Genomic DNA, 17,590 nt, shown 5'->3' with positions numbered 1-17,590 from the left:
GGTGGCGGCTCCTCTCCCTATAGTGGCCAGAGACTGAAAGAGGAAAACTCCACTTCCGATCTCCACTCTTATGTTGTGACACACACACATGCACTATCCCACACACAATAAATAAAATGTAAAATTAATAATAATAATAATAATGTAAAAATAAATTAACTTACTATAAAGAAGAGGCTTGTAATTGTGGTTTAGTATCCATCAGATTGACAGCATAAAGATTCCTGTTAACTTTCACCTGTGCCTTCTCCCTTTATATCATACAGACCAAGAGCTGCATGCATCGTCCAGTAGAGCAAACCACTTCCCACCTGTAGTGTACATCCATTCTGAATACTCTGCTAATATGTGGGGACTCTGGGGCTCAGAGAAACAAAACCATGTGGGTTTAACACTAGCAGCAATTTTATTTTATTTTCCAAATGCTGAAATGGAATCCAGCCTTCTGTTTCTGTGGTTGTTACTGGTTTTGTTTTTGTTTTTGTTTATCGAAACAGGGTTTCTCTGTGTAGTGCCAGCTGTCCTAGAACTCACTCTGTAGACCAGGCTGGCCTCGAACTCAGAGATCCGAGTGCCTCTCTGTCTCGAGAGCTGAGATTAAAGACCTGTGCAACCGTCCCCAGCTTGTTTTACACAACTAAAAAAATCTTTTGTTGTTATGAAGGCGAGTAGGAAGATTTTGTTTTATTTATTTATTTCTGAGTCCCACACCCAGAAATACCTCTCCTTAAATTTATTTATTGTGTGTGTGTTTATATGTGTGCATGTGCATGCCACAGTACACACGTGGAGATCAGAGGACCACTTATGGAAGCTGGCTCTCTTCTCCTGATACATGGACTCGAGGCATCAGATTCCAGTTGGTTGGCTTGGTGGTTAGTGCCCTTGCCTGCTAAGCTAACTCGTCCACCCTACTCAGTCTTTATATATTTTTTTATTTGTTTGTTTTGTTTTTTTGTTTTTTGAGATAAGATTTCACCTTGTAATCATTGCTGGCTTGCTATGTAGACCAGGCTGGCCTCAGACTCAGAAATCCACCTGACTCTGCCTTGATAGTTCTGGGGCTTAAGGTGTAGGCCACTATGTCTGACTTTTTTCTTTTCTTTTCTATTTTAAATTGATTTTATTTATTTATTTAGAGACAGGATTTTACTTATCCTACATGGTCCTCAAACTTACTACTATATGGCTGAGGATGGCAGAGAATGCCTGATCTTCCTGCCTCAACACCCCAAACGCTAGGATTGCACAGTAGGTCCCAAATATAACCAGCATCAGTACATACTTCATTTAACCATTCTTCATTCATTCATTCATTCACTCACTCGTTCATTTTTATGATAGGCTCTTGCCATGTAGCCCCAGGTGACTGCAAACTCATGATCTTCCTGCCTCAGCCTCTCAAGAGCTGGGATTACAGGCATGTGCCACCACACCGAGCTTATTTAGCCATTTATTATCTCAGTGTGTGGTCTTCCCATTGTGCCTTCGTTTGAGCCACACGTACTTTGGAGATGGGCTGCCATATTGCTCTCCGTTGCCTGCAGGGCTCCTTGGCATGATCCGAAAAGGTCTTTCCCACCCGGCTTCTTCATGGATCCTCTTCATCTGACCCTAGACCAGGAGGCCTCTCAGGATAGACAGACATCTTGCTTTGCCTGCTCAGCCTGACATTCCCTATTCTTCTCTAGGCACTGAGTAACACACACCAACTCCTGTTCCCCCTCAACCCACTGTGCCTCTCCTGGCTCTGGCAAGCAGCGGGTACTTTCCCACATGCCCGCTGTGTGAAAGGAGTTGTTTTGTCATAGAGCAAGGTTTGCAGGTGTAAACTGGCCTTCTGGGCAGGACTTGGTGGTAGAGGCAGAGCCTCTGTGGGGCTCAGCGCTCAGTGCTGGGCCAGTAGTCTGAACCTGTGGGCTGAGGACATGGATTCTGCCTGGGGTATAAATCACCACAGAGGAGACTCCAGAGAGCCAAGGGCCTAGTATGGGCCAACTGCCATCTCTGGTAGCCAGGGGCTCATTGAGGACAGAAGGCAGAGGGGACTCTTGAAGAAAATAAGGGTCTGGTCTTACAGCTATGGGAAAAGGGGAGGGGGAGGTAGCAGGAGGCTAGCAGGTGCTGAAGAGGTGGGGACAACAAAGTAGATTGAAGATAGACTGAGCTGAGGAGGCGGACGTGTTCATTACAGTCACCAGCTCCCGCAGCAGAGTTGGGGGCAGGTGGATCGAGACTGGTGCCTTGCTTTCTCAGACTTGCAATGGACCAGGCACTGTGCCACTGCCCTGGATCTCATGTCATTTAAACTTCTACAAACCTTCTGGAAACTTCTTTTCCTCATGACCCCCTTTCATCTGGGAAATTGTTAACATAATCCTGGGTATATAAAATAGGAATACAACTAAAAAAAATTAGTGATAATAAGCCCTAAAGACTTTTATTTTTAGGGGCTGGGAAGATGGCTCAGCAGCTAAGAGTACTTGATGTATTCTAAACTATCCCAGCAGTCACATGACAAGCTCACAACCACCCATAACTCCAGTTCCGAGGAAGCTGATTCCCTCTTCTGGTCTCTGTAGACATCAGACACAGTGCGTAGACAAACCACCCATATACATACAATTTTTTTTTTTTTTTTTTTTTTTTTTTTGGTTTTACAAGACAGGGTTTCTCTGTGTAGCCCTGGCTGTCCTGGAACTCACTCTGTAGACCAGGCTGGCCTCGAACTCAGAGATCTGCCTGCCTCTGCCTCCTGAGTGCTGGGATTAAAGGCGTGCACCACCATGCCCGGCTGCACAAATAAATATTTTTAAAGACAGAGGTAGGACATGTCAGGAGGCAGAGTCATGTAGATTTCTGAGTTTAATGCCAGCCTGGTCTACACAATGAGATCCAGGAAACACAGATCTAAGCAGGGAAGCCTTACAAAAAGGGGTGGGGTGGGGAGACTGGTGAGATGTGTCAGTGGTTAAAAGCACTGGCTGCTCTTTCAGAGGACGTGGGTTCAATTCTCAACACCCATGTGGCAGCTCACAGATGCTTATAACTCTAGTGCCAGGTCTTCTGACATCCTCACACAGACAGACATGCAGACGCAACACCAACGAACGTAAAACAAAAGTAAATTACTATGAAAGGATAATAAATAAATAAAATTTTAGAATACTAAAAGAAAGATAAAAATGAATTTAATTTTAAATAATCCTTTATACACATATAATTTTGACATTTCCTAAAAGCAAAAGGGTATCTGCATACTAATGAGATGGTGTGCTTATTTAGTTTTGCGCAATTAAATCGTGGGGGTTGGGGAGATGGCTCTGTGGGTAAAGTGCTCCCTGCAAGAACCTGACAGTCTGAAACAACTCCAACATTGCCACACTGGAGGAAAGGAGAGCACAGGCTCCCAGAAGCTCCTGTGGGGAGCTGAAGAGATGGTTCCGTGGCTGTGAGCGTTCTTGTTGGGCAGCTTACAACCAGCTGTAACTTGAGCTACAGAGGATCTGAGACCTTCTTCTGGCCTCATAAACATCTACACTTATACACCTACCCCGCCTCCACTCCACCCCACCCCCACAGTCACACATAGTTATACATAGTTACAAATCAAGTCAATCTATTGCTATTCCAGAGGACCTGGGTTGTATTCCCAGCACACACATGGCCAGTAACAGGCACCAGACAAACATGAGGTGCACAGACACACGTGCAGGCAAAACACTCATACATGTAAACTAATAAAATAAATAAATCTAAAAAGGAAAAGAAAAAGAAAAGAATAAAAACAGTGTTTTAAACAGCTGTCCTCTGACCACCACACTTGTGTCATGGCAATGGGGCATTCGCACCTACACATCACACACACTAATCAACAATAAATCAAACAATTAATGTTGGCTGCTAATTTTATACTGCAGGATATAGAGCATCCACAACAGCGTTTAGAGTTGAATGATTTTTTTAAATAACAATTAGTGATGAAAATGTTGCTTTGCATAAATACATAGCACAAAATCCCAAAAGTATTTGTTTGTTTGCAAGACAAGCTTTCTCTGTGTAGCCTGGCTGTCCTGAAACTTGCTTTGTAGATGAGGCTACAGACTGTTGTGAGCTACCGTGTGGGTACTAGGAATTGAACCCAGGTCAACCAGTACTCTTAACTATTGAGCTATTGTCCCTAAATTTTGGGATAAGGTCTCACTATGTATCCTGGCTGCCCTGGAACTAGATATTTAAACCAGGTTGGACTTAAACTCACAGAGATCTCCCTCTCTCTGCTTCCCAAATGCTGAGATTAAAGGCACGCATCAGCACGCCTGGCCTTGAATTTTTCTTTTGGTGGTGGATCAGGTGGGAGGTGAGGACGGGGAGGTTTGAGACAGGGTTTCTCTGTGTAGCCCTGGCTGTCCTGGAACTTACTCTGTAGACCAGGCTGGCCTAGAACTCACAGAAATCCACCTGCCTCACCCTCCTGAGCACTGGGATTGAAGACATGCCCCCACTACTGGCCTTGAATAATTTTTTAATTGATGCTCAGAAAACAGCTCAACTCAAACAGTGGACTGGCTGGTTCTGTGTGCCAACTGGACACAAGCTGGAGTTATCGAAGAGAAAGGAGCCTCCCTTGAGGAAATGCCTCCATGAGATCCAGCTGTAAGACATTTTTCTCAATTAGTGATCAAGAGTGGGAGGGCCCACTGTGGGTGGTACCATCCCTGGGCTGGTTCTAGGTCCTATAAGAAATGAAACTGAGCGGGGAAGTGGTGGTGCACGCCTTTAGTCCCAGCATTTGGGACTAAAGAGGCAGAGGCAGGTGGACTTCTAAGTTTGAAGCTAGCCTGGTCTACAGAGTGAGTTCCAGGACAGCCAGGGCTACACAGAGAAACCCTGTCTTGAAACACACCCCCCCCCAAAAAAAAAAAAGAAAAAGAAAAATGGCAAGCTGAGCAAGCCAGGGAGGCAATCGAGTAAGCAGCATCCCTCCATGGCCTGTGCATCAGCTTCTCCTTTCTGACCTGCTTGAGTTCCAGTCCTGACCTCCTTTGGTTATGAACAGCAATGTGTAAGTGTAAGCTGAATAAATCCTTTCCTCCCCAACTTGCTTCTTGGTCATGACGTTTGTGCAGGAATAGAAACCCTGACTAAGACAAACAGAAATCTTTTTAAAATTATTATTACTTTTATTTTTTTACAGTCCAGCAGTTGTCCCCCTCCCGGTCCTCCCTCCCACAGTTCCTCATCCAATTTCTCCTCCCTCCTGTCTCCAAGAGGATTCCCCACCCCACCCCCCACAGGCATCCCCACTCTCTGGGGCCTCAAGTCTCTCGAGGGTTAGGTACATCTTCTCTCACTGAGGCACATGATCCACTATGTTCATAGCAGCCTTATTTGTGATAGCCAAAAGCTGGAAAGAACCCATATGTCCCATGATAGAAGAATAGATACAGAAAATGTGGTTCCTTTTCACAATGGGATACTAGTCGGCTATTAAGAATGAGGACATCAAGAGTTTTGCAGGCAAATGAATGGAACTAGAAAATACCATCCTGAGTGAGGTAACTCAGAACCAAAGGGACACACATGGTTATATACTCATTGATAAGTGCATATTAGCCAAAAAGTACTAAATACCTACGATACAATCCACAGAACTCAAGAAGGTTAACAAGCCAAAGGGTCCAAGTGAGGATGCTTCAATCCTACTTGGGAGGGAAAAAATAATCACAGGAGGCAGAGAGAGGGAGGCACCTGGGTGGTTGTGGGGAGGGGAAGGAGAACATGATCAGATATGGGGGAAAGACGGGAGAGAAGCCCTGAGGGCCAGCAGAAATAGAAATATGTAACCTCGTGGGCGGGGGGGAGGCAGGGGGACCCTCTAGAAAGTACCAGAGACGTGAGAGGTAAGAGACTCTCAGGACTCAAAAGGAGGGACCTTAGATGGGGAAAGTCCACCTCCAGTAGAAAGACAGGGCATCAAGTGGAGGAATGGGGTTTCCATCCCACAGTCAAAAACTCTGACCCAGAATTGTTCCTGTCTAAAAGAACTGCATTGACAAAAATGGAGAAGAGACTGAGGGAAAGGAGGTCCAGTGATGGCCCAACTTGGGATCCATCTTAAGCTGAGTCTCCAAAGCCTGACACTGTTACTGATGCTATGGTGTGCTTACAAACAGGAGCCTAGCATGGCGGTCCTCCGAGAGGCCTAACAAGCAGCTGACTGAGACAGACCCAGATACTTATACCCAACCATTGGACTAAAGTCAGGGACCCTTGTAGTTGAATTAGGGAAAGACTGGAAGAAGCTGAGGAGGAGGGCAACCCCATAGGAAGACCCGCAGTCTCAACCCACCCTGACCCCTGAGATCTCTCAAACACTGAGCCACCAACCAGGCAACATACAGGAGTTGGTCTGAGGCCCCAGACTCATATACAGCAGAGGACTGCCAGATCAAACAGCAATCTTAATAATCAAACATTCTCACGTCACAACCCAAAGAGATAGCAACTTGATAATCACATCCTGAAGGATGATGCTAAGAAAGTATTTTATAGTTTTGTTTTTGTTGTTTGGTAGTCCAGCCATCTTGTTGCCGTAAGAGCAGAAAACAGTATGAGCCGTCAAAAGACTTCATCCCCCACTCTGTTCTAAACATACAGTGTGTAGACCAGGCAGTGTTTGCTGACATTCCGTGCTGTGGTGGTGGCTTACTGTGCTAAATCCTAAATGTGTGTTCAAAACCAAGGCTGCGGTGAAGCTGTGCAGTACAACACAGGCCACTCCAGCCAGAAATGCCTCGGCTCAAGAATCTGAATGAACTTTTGGTCATTGCGTGTTCAGAAACTTCTTACTGTTACCAGTTTTTTTTTTTGTTTTGTTTTTTTTTTTTTTGGTTTTTCGAGACAGGGTTTCTCAGTATAACCCTGGCTGTCCTGGAACTCACTTTGTAGACCAGGCTGGCCTTGAACTCAGAGATCCGCCTGCCTCTGCCTCCCAAGTGCTGGGATTAAAGGCGTGCGCCACCACGCCCCTGTTACCAGTTTTTTGTTTTGTTTTGTTTTTTTGTAGCACCCCTCCACCGAATGCAGAATTAGTTGTGTGTGCCAGCACTTGGGAGACCGAGGCAGGAGGATCTCTGTGAGTTCTATTCACCTACAGGTGTGAAATCCTGTGAATCAGTTTCTGTGCCAGGTACTGGGGCACAGAAATGCTCAGTGCAGTCTGGTCCCTGCCAACAGGAGTTGCTCTTCTACAGGAGGGAGAAAGGATGTCACCAAAAGAAGCCAGATATGCAGAGGTGGACCCATACGTGGACAAACACCATACATTGGGGGTGGGGTGGGGTGCAGAGACTAGGGGTGGAAATGATGTCAATAGAGGCTTTGCGGCCATTTGGGGGTCTGCAGAAGGGCAGAGAAAGGGCTTCTGGTTGTTCCGTGGGCTATGCCCACTTCTTGGAGGGAGATGGGAGTGAGACAGGAGACTGGAGCAGCCAAGACTAAAGCCAGCGGTTCCCAACTACGGTAGCAAAGATCTGGCACAGTGGGCCTCCTTAAAACATCTCTGAGGCCCACCTATGTTCCACCCATAGTCTCAGTACCCAATCTCAACTTCACCCCACTTTTGAGCATCAGGGCTAGATAGCACCCGGTTCCTTACCTCTGCAGTGGGACACTAGTACAGGAAATGAGGTGACTCTGGACTCTATGTGGGAATGCAGCTGAGAAGCACGGACCCTGTGGGAGTCGGCCATGCCAGGTGTGTGTGGGCACATGCACGCAGAAGGTAAGATTGGGGTCCAATGGTAAGAGAGGCTTTGTGAAGGAATTTTGCTCCTGTAGACCTGTCCAGTGAGAGAATGGGACAACTGTATGGCTGACTAAGGCTCTGATTTTCACAGGTTAGGGACACCTGTGTAGGAGGACACCATGAGCCAGCCTCCTTTCTTTCTCTGAGGGTGTTGGATCCTCTGGAACTGGAGTTACAGACAAGTGTAGGTGTTGGGAACTGAACCTGTGTCCTCTGTGAGAATAACCAGTGCTCTTACCCACTGAGCCATCTCTCCAGTCCACAGACCCCTTTCTTATACAGCCATCTGTATTGTATTGCACTGTACATACATTTTTGAGACAAGTACAAACATTTTGAGACAAGGTATCCCGAAGGCTAGCCTTAAATGTACTATATAGTTGAGGGTGACTTTGAACCCCCAATCTTCCTGCTTTTACCTCTTAAATGGTGAGTGTACGCATACACTACTGTCTAGTGTATGCAGTGCTGGAAATCAGAACTCGTGCTGTGCGTGCCAGGCAGGCACTCTACCAAACCAAGCTACATCCCAGACCAAGTAGTACATATTATTGTAAAGAAGCCAATCTCCATGAACCTTGTCCAGGGTCCTACTACTGTCCAGGCAGAACCAGACCCCAGTACCCAGTGTTCTCACCCAGGGTTTACCCCTTCGTCACAGGTGGGAGCCAGTCGCCGCAGCATAGTTAGAAGTCTGATAGGATATTGCTGACTCTAAGACTGGGTACTTCCATCCAGGCACTCGTACACCTTTGGGATTCTCCATGAGTGTCCATCTGCTCCAGTTCTCAGCCTCCGTCGCTGATGTCCTCCTTGTCCTCCTCCTACCATCTGCAGGCTCAGCTGTCAATCAAAACCTGTACCACCGTGTTCCTACAGCTCTTGCCTTGAGGCCCAGGAACAACTAACTCCTTGGGCACCATCCATGTTTCTCCAGCTAGGTGCTGCAGTTATTGTCCTGGTGCAGGAGGGCGAGGGGGCGGCCTGTGGGCGTCATGACGCCGGGCTGTCTGCCCCACTCCTCCCCTTGTTATTACCTCTCCTCCAGGCTCCCATTAGCCAGCCTGCCCCAGAGGCCTGCTAGCCCTGCTCTCCTCCTGGGCTTCTCGGCACCTTTGTTCCTTAATTATCACTGGGGAGCCCTGCTCACCTGCCTGCCACTTTCTAAGAAGCTGTCTGGCTCCCCTTTGCCGCCCTGCACCCTAGGACCTAAGCCCCTACACTCCTGGGGTTGGGGCTGAGTCTAGCAGTGGCTTGCCCAAGGCTCCAGCAAGCTACAGAAGCCAGGGCTTGGCCTAGCCCCAGTCCCTCGTATAGATCTTCTCTTGTAGTCCCTTCACCACCTCCTTCTCCTCCTCTGAGAAGTCTACCCTGATTAACCTGTTTTAGCTCTATGTTGACAGGGACAGGGCTACCAGGATTGGACCGCCTAGTGAAGGCGCAATAGTCAGAGAGTAGAATTAACCTGTGCTTGAATGCCTCTTTGAATGGGCAACTCACTCCCTACTAAGACAGTGTTACCCTGAGATGGATGGAGCAGTTAAAAACAAAACAAAACAAACAACAACAAAAACAAACTAACAACAACAAAACATGGTCTCTTCATCTAGTGTGTGTATTCCTTCCCAGCACCCTCTAATTTTCATGGCCTTTCTAGAGCCCACCTTGCTCCATTCCTGAGTCTACACTCTGTCCCATCCATTCTGCTGATGCCCACTGTAGACAGGCAAGCTCCCTGGCTCTATCCACAGGCACTAGGTACCCCTGCCCCACACAGGGAAGCATCCTTGCACTGGCTGCCAAGCTCGAGCCCCTGGCTTTCTTCTGGTCCAGGCTTCTGTTACTGTTCTCTAGCAAGAAGGGCAAGGGAGGAGGTGAGGGGTGAGATGCCTCAGGCCAAACAAGCTCCAACAGTCTACACTCCACTGCGGGGGAGGGCTCTGGCTGCAGACAAGGCCTAGGATGGAGATGGGGGGGGGGGGCTGGGAAGTCAGTGAGAGCCCAAAAATCTCCTTCCAGCATACTGAACCTGGCGCTTGCTACCTGATGTGGTGCAATAAGGATGGATTTGAGGGCTCCAGATAGAGGGACAGGAGCTGAGCTGACACATCCACCCGCATGGGGTCCGTGCTCCAGGTCTCTTGGGTGCTGTGCTCCCCTTCGGGGACCGGGGGAGGCTAAAGATGATTCCCAGAGCTTACCACTGTTTCTACATTGAACCAAGGAGGAACCGGCCAAGCAGAAGGTCCAGTGTTCACAAAGGCTCTCAGAGCCTGGGCCTTTGGACACTGGCTCATTCCATGGCTCCTGCCCCTCCCATCCCTCCTCCACCCACCTTACTTTGCTTTCAAACCCTGAGACAGTAGCATAAGATGGGCTTTCACTTTGTAGCCCAGGCTAGTCTCAAATAGTGAGAGCTGCTTGGACTTCTTGCTGGTGTGCACCCATGGTACCTGGCTCCCCACCAGTTTTGGTCCATATGAAGGGTCTCCCCTCACTTTTTTGTTTGTTTGTTTTATAGTACTGGGTATACACCTAGGGCTTGTGCAAGCCAGGTGGATCGTCTACCACTTAGACATACTCCCCCAACACAGAGGCTGCCTTTTCAAATGTGTCTGTGTGTTCTTTAAACATGTCTTAGCTTCTCCTCAGACTGTGGTTCTGTGAGGATAGAGTAAGGCCCTCTGTGCTTGGACTGCGGCTCTTGGGGGTAGGGTCATGTTTCTTCCCAGAGAGCAAAGTGGCATCTTCCCTCAGACTTGGGCCCAGGAAGTGTGATGACAGGGGCTCCGCCCCCGGACTTGGCTCTGGACAACTGATGTCCCAGGAGTGCCTGAGGGATGCCACAGGGTGCCTGGCACACGCTGAAGGATGCACTGGACAAACAGCAGCTGGGGTGGAGGACTGGAGTCAGAAGGCCACCTCCAGCCACCAGACTGTGACCTCAGCAGGCCTGCCTGTGCTGCTCTCCGGATCTGACTCAGTCCCTTCCCTGGGCCTGCTGCTGGGCGGCCTTGCCCAAAGTCAGCCCCAGGAGGCCATTAGGTTTCAGGAGCTCCACCCTGACAGAGACCATCTCCAGCCCTGCTTGCCCACTAGAGGTCTCAACAGGATGTGGGGAAACCAGGGGGCAAAGGTCACTGGCTGGCCACTTGCTCTATCACCTTTGACCTTTTCCTCTCCAAATGGAAGATTTGTCTACATGAAGATTTCAGCCTGGGGTAGATGTGGCACCCTCCTCTTATTCAGGCACTGTCCTCACAGAGTCCCAGTTATAACAGGCACCCCACAGCAGGCTGGTGCAGAGGGATCCCCATGAGGCAAAGGAGGTAGTTTCTCCATGATGGCAATTTCCGAAGTTACCCCAGAATCTTCCTTGTTAGATAAAAATGAAGCCAACTCTTCTAGAAGTTACCCCAGAATCTTCCTCGTTAGATAAAAATGAAGCCAACTCTTCTAGAATGTTCTAGAGCCTGAGTCTGGATGCCTGGAGGATTCTAATGTGGGAGACATTAAACTCCTAGTAGGGAAAAGGTGAGAGTTGGCTTCAGTTGGCCTTAGCACTCGTGACTTACTTAGCCAAAAGGCTCTAACTTGGTATGCCTTGGGAGGGGGGTCTGCCTTGTTAACTCCCCCAACATACATTCAGTACCCCCTCCCCTCCCCCACACATTCAGTAGTCAGACTCCTGCGTCACCAGGCATGGAAGCTTTGTCCCCTGCCCTTTCTGGGCCCCATCTATCTCTGGAGGTCCCTCATCTCCTCACTTGTCCCCCTCCAGTCTGAGCCAGCTTCCCTTCTAATTTTGTTACTGGGTTTACCTGTTTATGTGAGGAGGGCGAGGGCACAGGTGTGCCTCCACATGTGCGTGGGGGTCAAAGGACAGTTTGCAAGAGTCTTCTACCATGAAGCTTTCAAGGATCAAACTCCGATCATCAGGCTCGGTGGCACTCACCCTTACCCCCGGAGTCAGCTTATTGGACTCCCAGCTTGGGGTCCCTCACATACCCCAGGCCGGTCTTCAGCCCAAGACCTTTGCATTGGCCACGCCCTCCAAGTAGGATGCCCTGTCCACACTTTCCCTTATCTATTGCTTTTAGATTTATTTACTTATTTATTTTAAGTAGGTGAGTACACCATAGCTGTCTTTAGACACACTAGAAGAGGGCATCAGATCTCATTACAAATGGTTGTGAGCCCCCATGTGGTTGCTGAGAATTGAACTCAGGACCTCTGGAAGAGCAGCCAGTGTTCTTAACTTCTGAGCCATCTCTCCACCCCCACTTTTCCTTATTTTTGCCACTCCAAAGTCAGGAGATTTCCCAAGACTTTGACCCATGATTCATTTGAGGCTGTGTCTCTGGGTCTCTAGGGCTCTCGTCTGTGCGTGTGTGTCTGTGTGTGGTGTGTGTGTGTGAGTGTGTGAGAGTATGTGAGTGGTGTGTGTGTGTGTATGTGTGTGTGTGAGAGAGAGTATGAGTGTGGTGTGTGTGTGTGTGCTCGAGTGTGTGTGGTGTGTGTGTGCGTGTGTGTGCGTGCGTGTGTGTGCGTGGTGTGTGTGTGTGTGCATGTGTGTGCGCGCATGTGTGTGTGTGGTGTGTGTGTGTGTGTGTGCGTGTATGTGTGTGCGTGTGTGCGCGTGTGTGTGCGTGTGTGCGCGTGCATGTGTGTGTATGGTGTGGGTGTGTGTGTTTAGTCTTCCTCCTCAGCACTTCTTATACCTGCACCAAGGTTCTGGTTCCTTGGTCATTATCTGCCTCCTCTTCTGCTCGGTGAGATCCTGGAGCCTTGGTGCCTAGTGTGGAGCAGGCATAGCCAGGGCTCCAAGGACTCCGCTAAGTGAAGGTGCATCCCTCCTGGGGAGGGAGAGTCGCATATACAACCCTTAGATTGGCAGGATTAGTACAGAAAGAATCCCTAGAGACAGCCTTACAGGAATTCGGGGAGGAGTGCCAGTCCCTTGGGAAGAGGAATGGTGGGGAGAGGGGAGCTGGTGTGTCCTACCACTACCTCAGAACATAGGTCTGTGAATGATAAGTAGACAAGGCAGGATCCCCCACAACCCCTCCCCCGACCCCAATCTACCATTCTCTGAAGGTCCACCATTCCTCCAGATGGGATGGGAAAGAGTGCCTGTTTAGGTCTTGGGGCTAGGCATCTCCACTGAGCTCTGAGGCTGGCTGTCCAATGCAGGAGGTTCGTTCTGCCTGGCCACTGTGTCAGACCACAGGTTGCAACCCAGGACTTCACTCTGTCTACGGTCCATTGTAGCTTCCATGTATTTCTCTGGGGGAGGCAGGGCTGTCCCTCTCACTCACTCCGCCCTCCATCTCATCAACAGCTGGAGAACAAGTCCGGGGTTCCTCATCTCTCAGGCTGAGACACCTCAGAGCAAACCCATCAGAGGGTAGGTGAGGAAGAAAGGCCCCATGTTCTTACCAACATCCTCTGCAGGGACTCCAGGTTGTTCTGGAAGCACATGGGCTGGAGGTAGTGCCACGCGGGCTGTTCCTGCTTTCTTTTTATTCTGTGGCCTTAGGGAACGTAACCTTCCCTGTTTCTCCCCTTATACAATAGAAGTAATGGTGTTTAGTTCATCTGATTGCTTGAAGACTGAGAAGACATAACAAGCACTTAGCAAAATTCTGGAAAACGGGTTTCATTTAATAAAGTGGGGCTCATTCAACTTTTACTCCCCTACTCGGGAATTCAAGGGCCTCTTTTCTACCATGATGGGTGGAGGCTCCTCTTCCCGGCTCTCAGGGGGTCCAGTGCTTGTCCTGACCTTTCCAATCCAGTTTCCAACCCCCACTTCCTCTTCTGTGCCCCCACTAAACACATCCCGCTTCCTTCTCTGCCAGGCTCTTGGCGGGGCTGCCCTTCTGTTACTTGTTACTTTGCTTGTCTAGCAAGGACTCTTCTCCAGGAAGCCTTCCTGGATCCCTTCTGTTCTGATTTGGGTTTTTTTTTTTTTGTTGTTGTCGTTTTTGTTTTTTTTTTTTCCCTGCCGCAGCCAGGCACCATAGCTGTGCTGTCAGAGTGGCTGGCTATTTCCATCTCTACAAATGTCACCTCTTATACCTGGATCGGCATCTGTTTCTAAGAGGCACAGACAACCTCCCCCTCCCCCCCCCAGGGGTTCCTCAGAAGTTTCTTCTAAGTATTCAGTAAATAACCAAATATCTAAACAACACAGCAATACATACGGCAGGTGTGGGAGAGGCTCTTAGAGGCGTGAGGAACTAGGCTTCCCAGCACCAGAAACTGGGCTTGGGACTCCACAAGCCACTTCTTGGTCCCCACCACCCTGTGGGTAGTAGCATTCCCATTTTACAGATGGGAAGATGGGGGCTCAAAGAGATGCTGTGACTTGCCCGACAGACACCACGTGGCTAGAAGCTGGTGGGGCAAGGTTTGAGGGAGGCATGGAGGGGTGTGGTCTGGAGAAGGCATTCCAAAGGGGTGCAACCTGCTCACAGGCTCTGAGGTGGAAGGTTGGGGCGGTGAGGAACATGCGGGAGGGCATTGGTTTGCCCATTTGAAGATGAAGGAGAAGGCTCTAGAGCCTTTTTTTTTTTTTTTAAACAGCCTTGAGAAAGGTAATAAGACCTTCTAAGCAGACTGGTTATGGCTCCAGAATATTCTTTGCTCTTTATTTAATTTTTTAATTAGTTAATTACTATTTTGAAGACAGGGCCGTGTTACATAGCCGAAGCCGGCCTGGAACTTTCAGTTCTCCTGCCTCAGCTTCTGAGGGTTGGGATAATAGGCGTGTATGGCAGAGGCCTCGGAGGCTGAGGGGTGACTCTGGTGATCTCAGGGTTCTGGGTACATCCCCCTCACTGTAAAGCAGTTTCATTAGTCACATATCCAAATGATTTGCCCAGAGTCCCCATGTCACAGACCCTGCAGCTGTCACACAGCAGTTGGTCCTGGTATATGTGGCCTCTGTAGGTCTGACCAGCACCTAGCAACTCTCAGTGAGGTACCAGCCTGGATTCTACCACTCTCCACACTTGACTCAGAGACCCTTCCTGTTCCCCAGCCCCACTGGTTAGCCTCCCTGTGGGTAGCTGAGCCCAGCTGGAATAACATAGCCCCTTCCCTCCCACGGGCACTGGACTATTTACAGCTCACTAGGGCCTTCACGCCCATGAGCTCACTGGAGCCTCCCTATGCGCCCTGGGAACCCAGCAGGACACACACCAGATCTTGGTTTCATCCACTGGGAAACTGAGGTTAGACCTCAGCCAAGAACTGCCCGAAGCCCAACCCCTTAACTCTTCTATTCTCCCAACACCCCCCTAAATTGGAACGGGGGAGTCTGGGGCTGGAGCCAGGTGGGGGGGTAGGGTTTGCTCTGTTGAGTTAAGCCTGTCCCAGGAGCTGGAAGGAGCCTCAGAGGCAGTGGGCCAGGATGGCAGAGGCAGAAGTTTTCATGGCCTTGGCCACTGGCTTGGCAAGGGCCTGGCAGAAAACACCTTCAGGGTGGACGTGGGGAGAGTAGGGCCTGTGGGCTAGCTCAGAGCACAGTTGGACTGGCTGCTTAGTTGAAGGCAAAGGTGAAAGGGAGGCTCCAGCCTGCAAATTTATCTTTGGAAATGAGACACAGGTGGTTGCATGTCAACTGCAGCTGAAGGGATACCAGGTAGATACCAGGGGGGCTTCCCATCTATAGACGGCCCTAGGCAGGTTTTTTCTGCCTTGGGACTGGGTTCAGTCCAAGCCCTCTCATGTCATCCCACTTAGAACAGGAATCCATCAATCTCTCCACTTCTCCGGTCTTTCAGACCTTCCAAGAATTTGTTCCCTCCCTAGGTCCTTGTCAGTTACCTCCTGAATTTTTTTTCTCCCTCCTAGTAGGTCCCAAGGGGTCCTGAGCCCTTCCCAGGAGCCTCTAGGATTCCTCCCCAAGTCCAGAAAACTGTATGATTCTTTGTTCTTTGTCTTAGACCTGGGTCCTGAGAGGAGTGCTGAATCCCCTATAAGACTAAAGGACACTTGGGGACAAGGATCATGTCTTCCCATCAACTGTCGCAGCCTCCTAAGTTCTCCTTGCTTTCGCTAGGGCAGGCTCTGCCCATAGGGGGCGCCCACACAGTACGGTTGCAGCTCCTGCTGGCACTGGGCACTGTGAATCACCCACAGGAAGATGGGTCCGGGAACCTGTATGTGACATCCAGCTTCTCCAGCACCCTCAGCGGTCTGTGACGACTAAGAGGGAGAACATTCAAATGAGGAGAGAGCCTTCTGATTTAGGGTGGGAGGGTGGGAACTGGATGGTGAGAGAAAGAAGCCCTCATGCTCACAGCGCCCATGAAGTCCTTGACCATGCACTTACTGGACTGCGCTTTTAAGCGAAGCCCCAAACCAAGCAGTCTCAAATCCTTCCTCAAGTCTCTAGGAAAGAGTAGTGAGTCAGCTGTGGCCATGAACTCACCCTAGGCAGTAAAAACCGAAAACAAGCAGGCTCCTGAAGGAATGGAGAAGGGTAGGGAGGGGGGACAGGGATTTCCCAGGCTGTGCTGAGGGCATCAGCATCGTTTGAGGTCTTCAGGAGTGAGGCAGCATCCTTATGGGCCCCTAGAAACTCAACCACATCAAAGGCACCTGAGGTAGGTGTCACACACAGTCACAGTCACACAGTGACCAACCGAGTCCCTCAGAGGAGTGCACAGTGACACAGTTGACTTGAAGCCATGACACCCAGAGACCCACCAAGCAGTGACTTCTAAAAGGTCATACCGAAGCAAGCACAGACTCTCAGACACACGTGCAGACATCTCATGGTCCCACATGGCCACATGTATCCACAGCAGCTGCCTCCATACAGCCACACACAGGTCACAAGCAGCAAACCACAGCTATGCAGACAGCCACCTCTGTCTCTATCTACCCAGCGCCCATTGGCTCTCAGAACCTGTCCCTGGGACTCACACACACACAGCACAAATAACACTCATTCTTGTGTACATGGTCACATAAACACACAGCCACAAGGTCACATGTGGCCACAACTGCATAGCTCCCTGTACAATGTGCAGAGCCATACCTAAGACACGGGGAGTCACACACACACACATTCTGTTACACACCCACCACATTCACAGTTACACAGTAGTCAGATGGCCTCAGCCACACAGTTACACACACCATCACACAGACACACGAGTCCGTGAAGTCTCTGGCGCTCAGTTCTGATGGCAGTTGGGCCCTGGGGTGGGAGGCTGAGTGAATCACCAAGTGCCCCACCCCTCCCTCCCTTGCTGGCCCCTCCCTGGCATCCTTCTCTGAAAGCACTTCACTGTATGGTGTTGGCCAGGCTTTGGTGAGACCCCACACCATGCCTTGGAGAGGCCTAAGTCCCACAAACCAAGCCTTCAGGGCTTGCACTGAGCCAGAGAACGACTTTCTCCAAACTGGATCCCCACTTCCCATTGTGGGCTCACCTATTTCTACACAAGCATTTGAGTGCCCTTGAGAGAACTTGGTCCAAACACCCACGTGTTCCAGACTTCAGCCTGAAGGACTTGCCTACACCCCACACCTTAATCTCTTTTGGAGGTTGGAACGATGGCCCTGTAGTTATGAGCACTGGTTTCTCTTCCAGAGTACCCATGTTTGATTCCACAAGGAGGCTCACGACTAGCTGTAACTCCAGTTTTAGGAGATCTTATACCTTCTTCTGCATGTATCAAAGTAGTACACATACATACATACATACTACCAAATTATATAAAATATAATTTTTTTAAAATTAAAACCCTCCTTTGATTTAGC

Source organism: Mus musculus, chromosome 11, assembly GCF_000001635.26.
Source record: "Mus musculus strain C57BL/6J chromosome 11, GRCm38.p6 C57BL/6J".
Lineage (NCBI taxonomy): Eukaryota > Metazoa > Chordata > Mammalia > Rodentia > Muridae > Mus > Mus musculus.
This window is presented reverse-complemented; position numbering follows the sequence as displayed.